The sequence below is a fragment of the Pleurodeles waltl genome, chromosome 1_2, assembly GCF_031143425.1.
Source record: "Pleurodeles waltl isolate 20211129_DDA chromosome 1_2, aPleWal1.hap1.20221129, whole genome shotgun sequence".
In the NCBI taxonomy this organism is placed as follows: domain Eukaryota; kingdom Metazoa; phylum Chordata; class Amphibia; order Caudata; family Salamandridae; genus Pleurodeles; species Pleurodeles waltl.
In genome coordinates, this window is record NC_090437.1 from 841942194 (window position 1) to 841958703 (window position 16510).

A 16510-nucleotide genomic window follows, 5' to 3' on the forward strand; every position below is an offset into this window, starting at 1 on the left:
GAGCCATGACCTCCTTTTTGGAAAAAGCTCACTCCAGGTGCCTGAGAGTGAGAAAAGTAGACTATGGGCGGATATCCAATCAAAAATCTGTGCAATTGGAGTGGCACAGCGCTCCGTAGAAGAAATCAAGAAGCGGTGGTATGACCTGCGGTCCCGTGCGAAGGAGAGGGTGGCAAGGAGACTGCAAGAGGCCAGGGGCACAGGAGGCGGTCCACCCACAGAGCCACCATCCACCCCATAGGAGGACCTAGTCGAGTCCACACTCCTCCCTGATGCTGTGACAGGGGTCACAGAGATAGACACCTCCGGCACACCAAGTACCAGCCAAGGTAAGTGCAATATTGATTTGTAACCCCATATGTGTATGCACAAAAGCCCCTTAGGAGTTAGCAAGTAATGTTAAACATTGTGAGAAGTAGTCCAATCCACCTCTTAGAAGCAGCACAACAATGCATTATGGGAGTGGCAGTCCACAACCCAGAGCTGAAAGTAGCACAGACAATGTATTTAAGTAGGGTGACACCCAGAGGAACACAACACACACAACACAGTGTAAAGAAGTACCTGTACCTTTATTACCATTGTGTGACCGTGAATGTAACAAACATAACTGACATGCTGCATATTGTTGTTGAAGGTGGGCCAGGCCCAGCAGCCACAGCATCAGCACGCGTAGGCAAGACTGACACCCATCCGGTCTCCGATTCCAACACCAGTGGGTCTCTCACCATTGCGCCTGTCCAACGCAGGCCCAGGGCAATACCACTGCCAGAGCTCAGCCAAGACTCAGATGAGCAGCAGGAAGGGCCAATTTCACAATCACCAACAGGCAGGCGCAGCCAGATGCAGGAGGTCAGGTGTCAGCAGACCATAGCACCACGCAGGATGGCGACCAATTCCGGGGAACAGCAGCATGAGGCAGGTGAGCTGGAAGCTGCTATGTTGCAGCAGCAGCGCCTACAAAACAAGAGGATCCTGGGATTAGAAAAGAATTTGCGCCAACATAACAGCAACATGGTGGGCCTGCATCGCCAACTTGAGTCCCTCAATGCCAACATAGAACAGCTGCATGAGGGACAGGTGCAGGCATCACAGGACACCAGAGACCTCACAAGTGTTGTCCGTGAACTCTGCCAGGAGCTGCACCATGAGAGGGTGAGCCAGCGCAGACAGGAGCGCAGATTTAGGAACATGTTTGGCAGCTTCTTTTGTTCTTCTAACAGGGTGGCAAATGCAACTGCACTGATTGCCCTTCGTGCAGTGGCTGCACAAGTGGAGGCAGCATACAGCAGCAGGGATGTTGTGAATGGACTGGTGCAGATCACCAATGTGATCGACCACATAATGGGACAGAGGTCAGCCACACCGAGTGAGCTTGCACTGGGGGACACTGAGGACAGTTCCAGCCTCAGCAGTGTAGCTGTACCAGCATTGGACACCAGGCGGCGCAATGCCAGGCACAGCACTGCCACTGAGGCGGACAAATGAGGTGCCAGTGAGGTAACTGGGCACCCGAGTGGTGTGCGTGGCTGCAAAAAATGACTGTAGCTGCCAGTGGACTTATGTTTTCACTATGACGTAATAGTGAATTACTCAGGTCCTTCATTGTTTCTAGTTTATCACTTAACCTTTTTTTGCTATTCCTCACACGTACATTACCTGACTTAAGGTAATAAATATATTTCACTACAGGTACAGTTGTCAGAGGATCTGTGTCATTTATACTCACATCTGAAATGGTTGTGTGTGATGTCGGCACGCCTTTGCCTACCCTCTGCTGCACTGGTCCTGTCTGCTGGATGTAGGGGTGGTATGGGATCATCATCCTCATCAGATTCAGTATCACATATTTCTACAGGTATGCCCCTGGTGGTAGATTTAGTGTGCAAGATAGCACAAGTAGCCACTATTCTACATGCCGTCTCTGGACTGTACTGTAGTGCCCCTCCACTTTTGTGTAGGCACCGGAAGTGACTCTTCAGCAGTCTAAATGTGTCTCCACCACATTGTGGGTTGCCCTGTGTGCTGCATTGTATCTCCGTTCAGCTGCGTAGGCACTGCCTCCTGGAAGGGACAGAGGGTATGATAAGAAGTGGGCCATCTGACATCAGCATGCCATCAATGCGCCATTGTATAGAGGGACAATACCTAGTAGATATCCTTCACCAAACTCCCCAGCTAGCAGTCTTGTGTGAATGCCGCTGTGGCGAAAGATGTATGAATCATGTGTGCTCCCTGGGTACCTGGCCACGAGATCAGTAATGATGTAGGAGGCATTGCATATCTCCTGTATATTCATTGAATGTTGGTATTTCCGGTTGCAGTAAACATACTCTGTGGCGGATGGTGGACAGATTGCCACATGTGTCCCATCTATGGCACCTAGGACGTGGGGGAACTGTGCTATCTGGTAAAAATCTATTTTTGTCTGTTGTATTTCCTGTGGGGCGTGGGGGAATCTGATGTACTGGTGTAGTTTGCTCAGCATGGCATTGATAAATGCACTGAAAAATCAGTAGAGGGTACTCTGTGATACCCCTCCAGCTGCTGCTATGACCCCTTGATAGCTCCCTGAGGCGAGTAGGTGAAGGGAGCATAATACCTGCACATGGGTGGGTATGCTGTGAGTCCTTAGTGTTCTGCGCTGCAGTATGGGTTGTAGCTCAGCTATCAGATCAAGTATCATGGCTGAGTTCAACCTATACCTCTCATATATTTCCTCCTCTGTCAGGTTAAAAAGTGTAATGCGCACTCTGAAAATGCGCTCCTGTCTCCTCCTCCCTCTCCTCGAACCTGGCAAGATCCTCATCCTCCTCGCCATGACATAGAGTGTAGACATTTTGGAAAAGAGTCTGAGGCATTCTGGTCCTCTTTATATAGGTTGTACCTGGTTACCACCTGGTTTCAATTAGTGGTATTTTGCATATGCAAAATGCCATTCTGCGAAAAATCGCAATTTGCGATTTTTTGATGCATCTCTTTGCGACTTGGATTTTGCGACTCACAATTTGCGCCTCGCAATTTCCTACTGGAAATACCGAATCGCAAATTGCGACTCCCAAAACCAGGTCGCAATGGAAAAAATTGCAATTTTTGCGATTTCTTATTTTTAGTCTGTGAATGCCTTTTTTGCACTGACAAACGGGCGATTTTTGCGATTCGCACCGTTTGCGAGTGCAAAAAAGTTTCAGACATCTGGCCCCACGTCCTGTATTCTCCTAGGTGTCTAGTTTTAAAAATTGCACAGGTTTGGTAGGTTTCCCCAGGTGCCCGCTGAGCTAGAGGCCAAAATCCACAGCTTGGCACTTTGCAAAAAACAGCTCTGTTTTCTTTGGGAAAATGTGATGTGTCCATGTTGTGTTTTGGGGCATTTTCTGTCGCGAGAACTAGGCCTACCCACACAAGTGAGGTACCATTTTTATCGGGAGACTTGGGGGAACGCTGGGTGGAAAGAAATTTGTGGCTCCTCTCAGATTCCAGAACCTTCTGTCACCTATATGTGAGGAAAAAGTGTTTTTTTGCCAAATTTTGAGGTTTGCAAAGGATTCTGGGCAACAGAACCTGGTGAGAGCCACACAAGTCACCCCATATTGGATTGCCCTAGGTGTCTAGTTTTCAAAAATGCACAGGTTTAGTAGGTTTCCCTTAGGTGCCGGCTGAGCTAGAGGCCAAAATCCACAGCTAGGCACTTTGCAAAAAATAGCTCTGTTTTCTTTGAGAAAATGTGATGTGTCCACGTTATGTTTTGGGGCATTTCTTGTTGTAAGCACTAGGACTACCCACACAAGCGAGGTACCATTTTTATCGGGAGACTTAAGGGAATGTTGGGTGGAAGGAAATTTGTGGCTCCTCCCAGATTCCAGAACCTTCTGTCACTGAAATGTGAGGGAAAGTGTTTTTTTGTCCTAATTTTGAAGTTTGCAAAGGATTCTGGGTAAAAGAACCTGGTGAGAGCCACACAAGTCACCCCATCCTGGATTCCGCTAGGTGTCTAGTTGTCATAAATGCACAGGTTTGGTCGGTGTTCCTATCTGCCGGCTGAGCTAGGGATCAAAATCCACAGCTAGGCACTTTCCAAAAAACACATCAGTTTTCAATGTAAAAATGTGATGTGTCCATGTTGCATTTCCTGTCACGGGCGTTAGGCTGCACGCAAGTTAAGTACCATTTTTATCAAGAGACTTGGTGGAACACAGAATAGCAGAACAAGTGTCATCACCCCTTGTCTGTCTCTACATTTTTTCCTTCCAAATCTAAGACAGTGTGTAAAAAAGACATCTATTTGAGAAATGCCCTGTAATTCACATGCTAGTATCGGGGACCCCAGAATTCAGAGATGTGCAAATAACCACTGCTTCTCAACACCTTGTCTTGTGCCCATTTTGGAAATACAGAGGTTTTCTTGATACCTATTTTTCACTCTTTATATTTCACCAAATGAATTGCTGTATACCCGGTATACAATGAAAACCCATTGCAAGGTGCAGCTCCTTTATTGGCTCTGAGTACCTAGGGTTCTTGATGAACCTATAAGCACTATATATCCCCACAACCAGAAGAGTCCAGCAGACGTAACATTATATTGCTTTCAAACATCTGACATCACAGGAAAAAGTTACAGAGTAAAACGTGGAGAGAAATGGCTGTTTTTTTCTCCTCGATTTCAATATTTTTTTATTTTAGCTGTTATTTTCTGTAGGAAAACCTTGTTGGATTTACACAAATGACCCCTTGCTGAATTCCAAAATGTTTAGCTTTCCGGGATCCAGCATTGGTTTCACACCCATTTCTTTCACTAACTGGGAGGAGGCTAAAAGCACAAAAAATAGTAAAAATGGGAGATGTCCCAGTAAAATGCCAAAATTGTGTTGAAATATGTGGGTTTCCGATTCACATCTACCTGTTCCTGAAAGCTGGGAAGCTGGGGATTTTAGCACTGCAAACGCTTTGTTGATGCCATTTTTAGGGAAAAAACTACAAGCCTACTTCTGCAGCCCTTTTTTCTCATTAAAAAAAAAAAATCATTGTACTTTGGCTGATTTCTTGGTCTCCTTCAGGGGAACCCACAAACACTGGCTACCTCTACAATCCCTAGGATGTTGGGAAAAAAGGATGCAAATTTGACGTGGGTAGCTTATGTGGACAAGATGTTTTGAGGGCCTAAGCGCGAACTGCTCCAAACAGCCAACAAAAAGGCCTGGCACCTCAGGGGGAAAAGGCCTAGCAGCAAGGGGGTTAAAATGTACTCTATTTTTCTAGTTTGGTTTGGGATTTGTTTGTATGCTTGTATGCTGCATTACTGCATTCCCTTCATTATTGCTTGTATGCTACAAACATATTTTACACATAGCTTCTAAGTTAAGCCTGACTGCTTGTTAGCCTTGGCATCCTTGGTGTGGTCTCCCCTACCTTTTTTCCTCTTTTCCTAGGTTGTTGATTAGTGCTGGACTCTGTTTTTGCTGTTTATGTTACTCTGGGCACTTTACCACTGCTATCCAGTGCTAACATTTTTCCCACATTTTTGTGATGGAACCTTCTGGAGTCTGCAGGAATCCACAAACTTCCTATCACCCAGTATTGTCTCATCTATACCGATACAAATTCTGCCCAATTTGTCAGCCTAAAAATGTTTTTTTTTTCAAACTGCCCTTTTGGACCCGCTTTGGTTCCCCCTAATTTTGACATGTTTTTGGCTCTTCCCTGTCACAAGCACTTGGCCCACCTACACAAGTGAGGTATCATTTTTACTGGGAGACTGAAGGGAACATTGGGTGGTAGGAAACTTGTCCCAGTGCAGTGATCCCACACAGAAATATGGGAAAATGTGATTGTTTTAGCTAAATTTGAGGTTTGCTGAGGATTCTGGGCAAGAAAACACTGGAGGATCCACGCAAGTCGCACCTCCCTGGACTCCCTCGGCTGTCTAGTTTTCAGAAATGTCTGGGTTTGGTAGGTTTCCCTGCAAGGCTGCTGAGCCCAGGACCAAAAACGCAGGTGCCCCACCCCTGCAAAAACAGGTAGTTTTGTATTTGATCATTTTGATGTGTCCAGATAGTGTTTTTGGGCATTTACTTTCACGGCACTAGGCCTACCCACACAAGTGAGGTACCATTTTTATCGGGAGACTTGGGGGAATGTTGGGTGGATGGAAATTTGTGGCTCCTCTGAGATTCCAGAACTTTCTGTCACTGAAATGCGAGGACAAATTGTTTTTTGGCCAAATTTATAGGTTTGCAAAGGATTCTAGGTAACAGAACCTGGTGAGAGCCCCACAAGTCACCACAGGCCATATGTATGAAAAAATGGCCTTTCGAATCGCAAATAGCGATTTTTAAGAAATCGATATTTCCGAGTCGCAATTGGCCATGTAACAAAATTGCGATTCGGAATTAGCGATTTCTTAAAAATCGCAGTTTGTGGTTTGCGAGGCCCAATTACCGAATCGCAATTTGCATTTTCGCAAATTGCAATTTTTTTTGCGATTCGGTAAAAAATAGCAAATTGCGAGGTTTCGAGAAAGCACACCTGGAGGAGCCTGATGACATCACCAGCAGGAAATGAGTCATCCCAGGCAGTTTCAGGTGCCATACCCAAACCAGCATCCTGAGAGAGAGCAGCCCAGCCACACAGAGTAGCACTCTGAAGGAGGCAGCACACCTGAGCAAGGTTGGACACCTCAGCCCAAGCACAGGAGAAGGAAGAAAGAAAGCGCAAGCTAAAATGCAGCGAGCAGGAGCTTGAGGTGCTGACAGAGGAGGTGGTCAGGAGCCATGACCTCCTTTTTGGAAAAAGCTCACTCCAGGTGCCTGAGAGTGAGAAAAGGAGACTATGGGCGGATATCCAATCAAAAATCTGTGCAATTGGAGTGGCACAGCGCTCCGTAGAAGAAATCAAGAAGAGGTGGTATGACCTGCGGTCCCGTGCGAAGGAAAGGGTGGCAAGGAGACTGCAGGAGGCCAGGGGCACAGGAGGCGGTCCACCCACAGAGCCACCATCCACCCCATAGGAGGACCTAGTCGAGTCCACACTCCTCCCTGATGCTGTGACAGGGGTCACAGAGATAGACACCTCCGGCACACCAAGTACCAGCCAAGGTAAGTGCAATATTGATTTGTAACCCCATATGTGTATGCACAAAAGCCCCTTAGGAGTTAGCAAGTAATGTTAAACATTGTGAGAAGTAGTCCAGTCCACCTCTTAGAAGCAGCACAACAATGCATTATGGGAGTGGCAGTCCACAACCCAGAGCTGAAAGTAGCACAGACAATGTATTTAAGTAGGGTGACACCCAGAGGAACACAACACACACAACACAGTGTAAAGAAGTACCTGTACCTTTATTACCATTGTGTGACCGTGAATGTAACAAACATAACTGACATGCTGCATATTGTTGTTGCAGGTGGGCCAGGCCCAGCAGCCACAGCATCAGCACGCGTAGGCAAGACTGACACCCATCCAGTCTCTGATTCCAACACCAGTGGGTCTCTCACCATTGCGCCTGTCCAACGCAGGCCCAGGGCAATACCACTGCCAGAGCTCAGCCAAGACTCAGATGAGCAGCAGGAAGGGCCAATTTCACAATCACCAACAGGCAGGCGCAGCCAGATGCAGGAGGTCAGGTGTCAGCAGACCATAGCACCACGCAGGATGGCGACCAATTCCGGGGAACAGCAGCATGAGGCAGGTGAGCTGGAAGCTGCTATGTTGCAGCAGCAGCGCCTACAAAACAAGAGGATCCTGGGATTAGAAAAGAATTTGCGCCAACATAACAGCAACATGGTGGGCCTGCATCGCCAACTTGAGTCCCTCAATGCCAACATAGAACAGCTGCATGAGGGACAGGTGCAGGCATCACAGGACACCAGAGACCTCACAAGTGTTGTCCGTGAACTCTGCCAGGAGCTGCACCATGAGAGGGTGAGCCAGCGCAGACAGGAGCGCAGATTTAGGAACATGTTTGGCAGCTTCTGTTGTTCTTCTAACAGGGTGGCAAATGCAACTGCACTGATTGCCCTTCGTGCAGTGGCTGCACAAGTGGAGGCAGCATACAGCAGCAGGGATGTTGTGAATGGACTGGTGCAGATCACCAATATGATCGACCACATAATGGGACAGAGGTCAGCCACACCGAGTGAGCTTGCACTGGGGGACACTGAGGACGGTTCCAGCCTCAGCAGTGTAGCTGTACCAGCATTGGACACCAGGCGGCGCAATGCCAGGCACAGCACTGCCACTGAGGCGGACAAAAGAGGTGCCAGTGAGGTAACTGGGCACCCGAGTGGTGTGCGTGGCTGCAAAAAATGACTGTAGCTGCCAGTGGACTTATGTTTTCACTATGACGTAATAGTGAATTATTCAGGTCCTTCATTGTTTCTAGTTTATCACTTAACCTTTTTTTGCTATTCCTCACACGTACATTACCTGACTTAAGGTAATAAATATATTTCACTACAGGTACAGTTGTCAGAGGATCTGTGTCATTTATACTCACATCTGAAATGGTTGTGTGTGATGTCGGCACGCCTTTGCCTACCCTCTGCTGCACTGGTCCTGTCTGCTGGATGTAGGGGTGGCATGGGATCATCATCCTCATCAGATTCAGTATCACATATTTCTACAGGTATGCCCCTGGTGGTAGATTTAGTGTGCAAGATAGCACAAGTAGCCACTATTCTACCTGCCGTCTCTGGACTGTACTGTAGTGCCCCTCCACTTTTGTGGAGGCACCGGAAGTGACTCTTCAGCAGTTTAAATGTGCACTCCAACACATTGTGGGTTGCCCTGTGTGCTGCATTGTATCTCCGTTCAGCTGCGTAGGCACTGCCTCCTGGAAGGGACAGAGGGTATGATAAGAAGTGGGCCATCTGACATCAGCATGCCATCAATGCGCCATTGTATAGAGGGACAATACCTAGTAGATATCCTTCACCAAACTCCCCAGCTAGCAGTCTTGTGTGAATGCCGCTGTGGCGAAAGATGTATGAATCATGTGTGCTCCCTGGGTACCTGGCCACGAGATCAGTAATGATGTAGGAGGCATTGCATATCTCCTGTATATTCATTGAATGTTGGTATTTCCGGTTGCAGTACACATACTCTGTGGCGGATGGTGGACAGATTGCCACATGTGTCCCATCTATGACACCTAGGACGTGGGGGAACTGTGCTATCTGGTAAAAATCTATTTTTGTCTGTTGTATTTCCTGTGGGGCGTGGGGGAATCTGATGTACTGGTGTAGTTTGCTCAGCATGGCATTGATAAATGCACTGAAAAATCTGTAGAGGGTACTCTGTGATACCCCTCCAGCTGCTGCTATGACCCCTTGATAGCTCCCTGAGGCGAGTAGGTGAAGGGAGCATAATACCTGCACATGGGTGGGTATGCTGTGAGTCCTTAGTGTTCTGCGCTGCAGTATGGGTTGTAGCTCAGCTATCAGATCAAGTATCATGGCTGAGTTCAACCTATACCTCTCATATATTTCCTCCTCTGTCAGGTTAAAAAGTGTAATGCACACTCTGAAAATGCGCTCCTGTCTCCTCCTCCCTCTCCTCGAACCTGGCAAGATCCTCATCCTCCTCGCCATGACATAGAGTGTAGACATTTTGGAAAAGAGTCTGAGGCATTCTGGTCCTCTTTATATAGGTTGCACCTGGTTACCACCTGGTTTCAATTAGTGGTATTTTGCATATGCAAAATGCCATTCTGCGAAAAATCGCAATTTGCGATTTTTTGATGCATCTCTTTGCGACTTGGATTTTGCGACTCACAATTTGTGCCTCGCAATTTCCTACTGGAAATACCGAATCGCAAATTGCGACTCCCAAAACCAGGTCGCAACGCAAAAAATTGCAATTTTTGCGATTTCTTATTTTTAGTCTGTGAATGCCTTCTATGCATCGCAGACCACTTTTTTGCACTCACAAACGGGCGATTTTTGCGATTCGCACCGTTTGCGAGTGCAAAAAAGTTTCATACATCTGGCTCCACGTCCTGTATTCTCCTAGGTGTCTAGTTTTAAAAATTGCACAGGTTTGGTAGGTTTCCCCAGGTGCCCGCTGAGCTAGAGGCCAAAATTCACAGCTTGGCACTTTGCAAAAAACAGCTCTGTTTTCTTTGGGAAAATGTGATGTGTCCATGTTGTGTTTTGGGGCATTTTCTGTCGCGAGCACTAGGCCTACCCACACAAGTGAGGTACCATTTTTATCGGGAGACTTGGGGGAACGCTGGGTGGAAAGAAATTTGTGGCTCCTCTCAGATTCCAGAACCTTCTGTCACCTATATGTGAGGAAAAAGTGTTTTTTTGCCAAATTTTGAGGTTTGCAAAGGATTCTGGGCAACAGAACCTGGTGAGAGCCCCACAAGTCACCCCATATTGGATTGCCCTAGGTGTCTAGTTTTAAAAAATGCACAGGTTTAGTAGGTTTCCCTTAGGTGCCGGCTGAGCTAGAGGCCAAAATCCACAGCTAGGCACTTTGCAAAAAATAGCTCTGTTTTCTTTGGGAAAATGTGATGTGTCCACGTTATGTTTTGGGGCATTTCTTGTCGTAAGCACTAGGACTACCCACACAAGCGAGGTACCATTTTTATCGGGAGACTTAAGGGAATGTTGGGTGGAAGGAAATTTGTGGCTCCTCCCAGATTCCAGAACCTTCTGTCACTGAAATGTGAGGGAAAGTGTTTTTTTGTCCTAATTTTGAGGTTTGCAAAGGATCCTGGGTAAAAGAACCTGGTGAGAGCCACACAAGTCACCCCATCCTGGATTCCGCTAGGTGTCTAGTTGTCATAAATGCACAGGTTTGGTCGGTTTTCCTATCTGCCGGCTGAGCTAGGGATCAAAATCCACAGCTAGGCACTTTCCAAAAAACACATCAGTTTTCAATGTAAAAATGTGATGTGTCCATGTTGCATTTCCTGTCACAGGCGTTAGGCTGCACACAAGTTAAGTACCATTTTTATCAAGAGACTTGGTGGAACACAGAATAGCAGAACAAGTGTTATCACCCCTTGTCTGTCTCTACATTTTTTCCTTCCAAATCTAAGACAGTGTGTAAAAAAGACATCTATTTGAGAAATGCCCTGTAATTCACATGCTAGTATCGGGGACCCCAGAATTCAGAGATGTGCAAATAACCACTGCTTCTCAACACCTTGTCTTGTGCCCATTTTGGAAATACTGAGGTTTTTTTGATACCTATTTTTCACTCTTTATATTTCACCAAATGAATTGCTGTATACCCGGTATACAATGAAAACCCATTGCAAGGTGCAGCTCCTTTATTGGCTCTGAGTACCTAGGGTTCTTGATGAACCTATAAGCACTATATATCCCCACAACCAGAAGAGTCCAGCAGACGTAACATTATATTGCTTTCAAACATCTGACATCACAGGAAAAAGTTACAGAGTAAAACGTGGAGAGAAATGGCTGTTTTTTTCTCCTCGATTTCAATATTTTTTTATTTTAGCTGTTATTTTCTGTAGGAAAACCTTGTTGGATTTACACAAATGACCCCTTGCTGAATTCCAAAATGTTTAGCTTTCCGGGATCCAGCATTGGTTTCACACCCATTTCTTTCACTAACTGGAAGGAGGCTAAAAGCAAAAAAAATAGTAAAAATGGGAGATGTCCCAGTAAAATGCCAAAATTGTGTTGAAATATGTGGGTTTCCGATTCACATCTACCTGTTCCTGAAAGCTGGGAAGCTGGGGATTTTAGCACTGCAAACGCTTTGTTGATGCCATTTTTAGGGAAAAAACTACAAGCCTACTTCTGCAGCCCTTTTTTCTCATTAAAAAAAAAAATCATTGTACTTAGGCTGATTTCTTGGTCTCCTTCAGGGGAACCCACAAACACTGGCTACCTCTACAATCCCTAGGATGTTGGGAAAAAAGGATGCAAATTTGATGTGGGTAGCTTATGTGGACAAGATGTTTTGAGGGCCTAAGCGCGAACTGCTCCAAACAGCCAACAAAAAGGCCTGGCACCTCAGGGGGAAAAGGCCTAGCAGCAAGGGGGTTAAAATGTACTCTATTTTTCTAGTTTGGTTTGGGATTTGTTTGTATGCTTGTATGCTGCATTACTGCATTCACTTCATTATTGCTTGTATGCTACAAACATATTTTACACATAGCTTCTAAGTTAAGCCTGACTGCTTGTTAGCCTTGGCATCCTTGGTGTGGTCTCCCCTACCTTTTTTCCTCTGTTTCCTAGGTTGTTGATGTGTGCTGGACTCTGTTTTTGCTGTTTATGTTACTCTGGGCACTTTACCACTGCTATCCAGTGCTAACGTGCAGGTCCTCCTATCTAAAATGTACATGTAATTGGCTTTCCATGATTTGCATATTTGATTTACTAGGAAGTCACTAGTACAGTTCACTAGAGGTGCCCAGGGCCTGTAAACCAAATGCTACCAGTGGGCCTGCAGCACTGATTGTGCCACCCACATAAGTAGCCCTGTTAACATGTCTCAGACCTGCCACTGCAGTGTCTGGCTGTGCAGTCTTGCACTGCCAATTCGACTTGGTAAGGGTAACCACTTGCCAGGCCTAAACCTTCCCTTTGTATATTTGTAAGGCACCTCTAAGGTAGGTTCTAGGTAACCCCATGGGCAGGGTGCAGTGTATTTTAAAGGTGGGACATGTACTAATGTGTTTTACATGTCCTGACAGTGAAATACTGACAAATTCGATTTTCATTGCTGCAAGGCCTATCTTTCTCATAGGTTAACACGAGGGCTGCCTTTAAAAGTTATTAAAGCACAGATTCCCTTTGGGAGCAGATAGAAATCTGGAGTTTAGGGTCTCTGAGCTCACAATTTAAAAATACATCTTTTAGTGAAGTTGTTTTCTAGATTGTGCGTTTGAAAATGCCACTGTTAGAAACTAGGCGTTTTCTTGCTTAAACCATACTGTGACTCTGCCTGTCTGTGGATTCCCTTTCTCGGGCAGTTTGACAGTTGGGTTGTTTTGAACCTCTCTCTAGGCAGTGACACAAAGGGGTATGGGGTGTAGCCCGCATATCCTGATGAGCCATCTGAGCTGGAGCGTAGGGGAGGAGTGGTCACTCACACCTGAATGGGCTGTGCCAGCCCTCACACAAAGCAGTCTCCAACATCCTGGTGTGTGGCTGGGGCCTGGCCTGGACAAGAAAGGATCTTACAGACGCTTGAGATTTTCCTTTGAAGTTTGCCAACTTCAAAGGCAAAAAGGGTATAAGAAGAGGACCCAAAACCCCAGACTTTAGATTACTTCAAGGATTCAAGAGGAACCTCTGCCTGGAGAAGAGCTGAAGAGCTGAGAAGTGCTGCCCTGACCATTGACTGTGCTTTGTTGGGCTACCCTGCAGTTGCTGCTTCTCCCTGCGCTAGGGGATAGAGACTGGACTTTGTTGCATTCCTGCTTGAGAAGTGACTCCAAGGGCTTGGAGTAGAGCTTGGCCCCTGTTTGAAGACTCATGGACAATAAAGGCTTCAACAACCAGATCTGAGTCTACTTGCTGTGGACTCTAGCTTGCCAGAGGGTACCATTGCAGTTCCTTGGCCCCTGGAAGTGAATTCCTGGAGAAAAAACAGTCTAGTGATGCCGGACAACACCAAGCGACTTCGCAAGGGACACCTCTGCCCAGAACCAAGGCCGTGGAACTCGCTGAGCGTGAAGCTGATGACTCTTTGAACTGACGCTGTTACCCCGGAACCGCAACGCCGCCTGCCACAAGGCTATGGGCCTCGTAGAAGTCCGACATCCCTGTAGGCCATGCGTCGCCACTGATCCTGCCCAACTTCGCTGACACAGGAGTGTCATAAGTCGAACGTCCGTGACGATCCGTCACCATCACAGCACCTGTGGCCCTGTGATGTCATTGCGACCCCCTGAGGTTGCCCCGCAGCATTGTGACTCCGCCGGACTTTGCATCTGCCAGAACCAAGAGACCGACTCCGCATCTGACGCCACTTCATCTCCACTGCCCTGTAGTGAGGATCCCACGCCACTGCGCAACACCGCAGTCCTTCTGCCCTGTGGCACCGGAACCGACTCCGCATCGGACCCAGCCAAGCCGCTCTCCCTGACTCCGTGCTCCGGCCTGTTTTCTACTTGTTTCCCAAGGTACTGTACCTGGGGATTGAACTACTCCATAAACAGCACTATTGGGGTCGCATTGTAGGAAACGACTCCGTTACGAAGCCGCATTTCACCAACTTGCAGCATTTGTACCTCAAGGCACTGTTTTCTTGCTTTTAAGTGCTAAATTCATATTTTTAACTGTATATTGCGGATTTTTTATCATATTTGGTCTTGTTTATTTAGATAAAATATTTACGATCCCTACAGCATTGCACCGCCGCCAGACCACAAAACGCTTCCATGTATTACCAGAGCCTAGCAACTGACCTCCACTTCATAATCACTTTTAGACACAATAAACACGGACAATGGGAGATTGAAAGGCACAATTACCCCAAGAACACTCCACTCCACCCCCGGGAAACCCTGACCACTGTTTATCCTACACGATATGGGCCAGACAGCTACCCCTTACAGTCATCAACACTGTTTACCCCATATATTACAATAGAGCTATAGAATACATACTGAGTTTGGGTGCCTCGCCCGTTGTGATGGGCCCCCACATATTACTTCCTCTGTTTTCCTCAGTTCTTACACCTCCCTTGATTCACTCCTTCCACTACTATGGCCACAACTGGGTGGGCTTACACAAGGGTGAGCCCTGACATGGCCATCCAAGTTCTACCCCAGTGCGGCACATCACCACATCTAAATACTAGCCACCGCGACACACCATCATGACCACCACAACAGACACCTAACTTCTTACACTAAACGTTTGCGGCATGTGCACAGCCTGCAAACGGTACACAGTATACTTTTATATTAGGCAACAGTGTTCACAAATAGCACTCTTACAAGAGACGCATACCTCTACAGGTAAACTAGAATGCCTACGCACATGCTGGAGGGGCCACATTTATGCCACAACCTACTCGGCTTATGCCAAGGGTACCCATATATGGGTTTGACCCAGAGTTGCCTTTCAAGAAATGAACTCAACAATTTACACTAAAGGTTGTTATGTTCTTATCGAGGGGTGTCTCAATGGCCAACAGCTTCTATAGGAACCATTAATGCTCCATACACTGAGCAGCAGGCATTCTGGGATGAGCTCTCAGCAATATTCTTCTACAAGAAGCATGTGCCCTGGATGCTGGTGGGAGACTTCAACTGTGTACTAGACCTTGTCCTTGATTGATCCCACCCCCACTGTCTTGCGGAATGCCACAAGGGCAGACAGAGCGTTTCCAGACATGGCTCTAATGCTGATCCTTCTTAGATGTATGGTGCTCACTACACCCCGAGACCCATCTATATTCCTTCCACTCTATACTAAATTACCTGTATGTCCAACTGGATCAGTTTATTATGCACACCACCCATCCTACATCTGGTTCAGCATTCGGACTACCTAGACCGTGTGATCTCAGATCACAATGCATACATCGTGGATATTCGCTGGACACCCCACCGTCCACCGGTACCCACATGAAAGTTACCACGGGACTGCCTTGATGACCAAGTTTTTTGAGAGGAACTGGCTGACCACATTCAGCATTACTTCTCGGAAAACAGTGGCACAGCCTCCAAAAGGATGCTCGAATGGGACACTTTTAAGGTAGTTACAAGGGGAGTCTGTATCCAAAAGATTGAGGCATTCAACAGACCTTAGAGAGGGACATAGAGTGAGCTGAGAACAAACTATCCTCCTTAAACAAAGAACCGACCACTGATCCGACACTACCCATGAGACTTACAAAAGCGAAGTCTGACTACACCAGCCTTCGAGAGGACCTGAGGCATTGTAAGGTAGCTGCCTATGTATCTAATGTACATAGAGAAGGCAACAAATCTGGCAGGCTCCTGGCCTAGCTATCCATCAAGAATCACTCACACCCCCAATCATGGAAATAGTAACCCCCGAGGCCACCACACTATATCAGCAAGCAACCATCCTGCAGGCCTTTTTGGATCATTACTCCACTATTTACCGTGCTCTGTTGTTGATTACACCATCTGTCTCCAAGGCCTTCCTAGCTGACATTTCCGTCCCTGCATTCCCACATCACTCAGGGAATCCCTAGAATCACCATTCACCAAAACAGATGTGAAGCAGGTGATACGAGACCTAGCACATAAGAAAACCCCAGGTCTAGAAGGCCTCCCCTAGGATACTACAGTACTTTGTCATCTCAGTTAGCTCCCTGCTTCACAGCCATGTTTGCAGCTGCCCTCAACACAGGTGACAGGTTTATTCAGATTCTCCCCTCCCTTATCCACATAGACCAAAATGGTTTCATGCCAGGCCGTAGCACCTCACAGAACATCCAATGACTTTTCCACGTCCAGGACCAGGTGTGCAGCTGTTTTTCAAGGGCAGCATGCCTTGTCCTTGATCTTGAAAAGCCATTTGTTTTCCTAGCATGGAATTATTTATTT

General features: G+C 46.8%; 1 long non-coding RNA gene across 1 annotated transcript in view; it reads right to left on the reverse strand.

Annotated features, from left to right (window-relative positions):
- Positions 1–553: 553 nt before the first annotated feature.
- LOC138295858 (uncharacterized) overlaps positions 554–16510 on the reverse strand; it is a 112123-nt gene continuing 96166 nt past the window's right edge. The window contains exons 2-3 of the long non-coding RNA XR_011203703.1: positions 7336–7722; positions 554–957 (exon numbers count right to left, since the gene is read on the reverse strand). This is a non-coding gene — a long non-coding RNA (uncharacterized lncRNA). The remainder of the gene's footprint in view (positions 958–7335; positions 7723–16510) is intronic.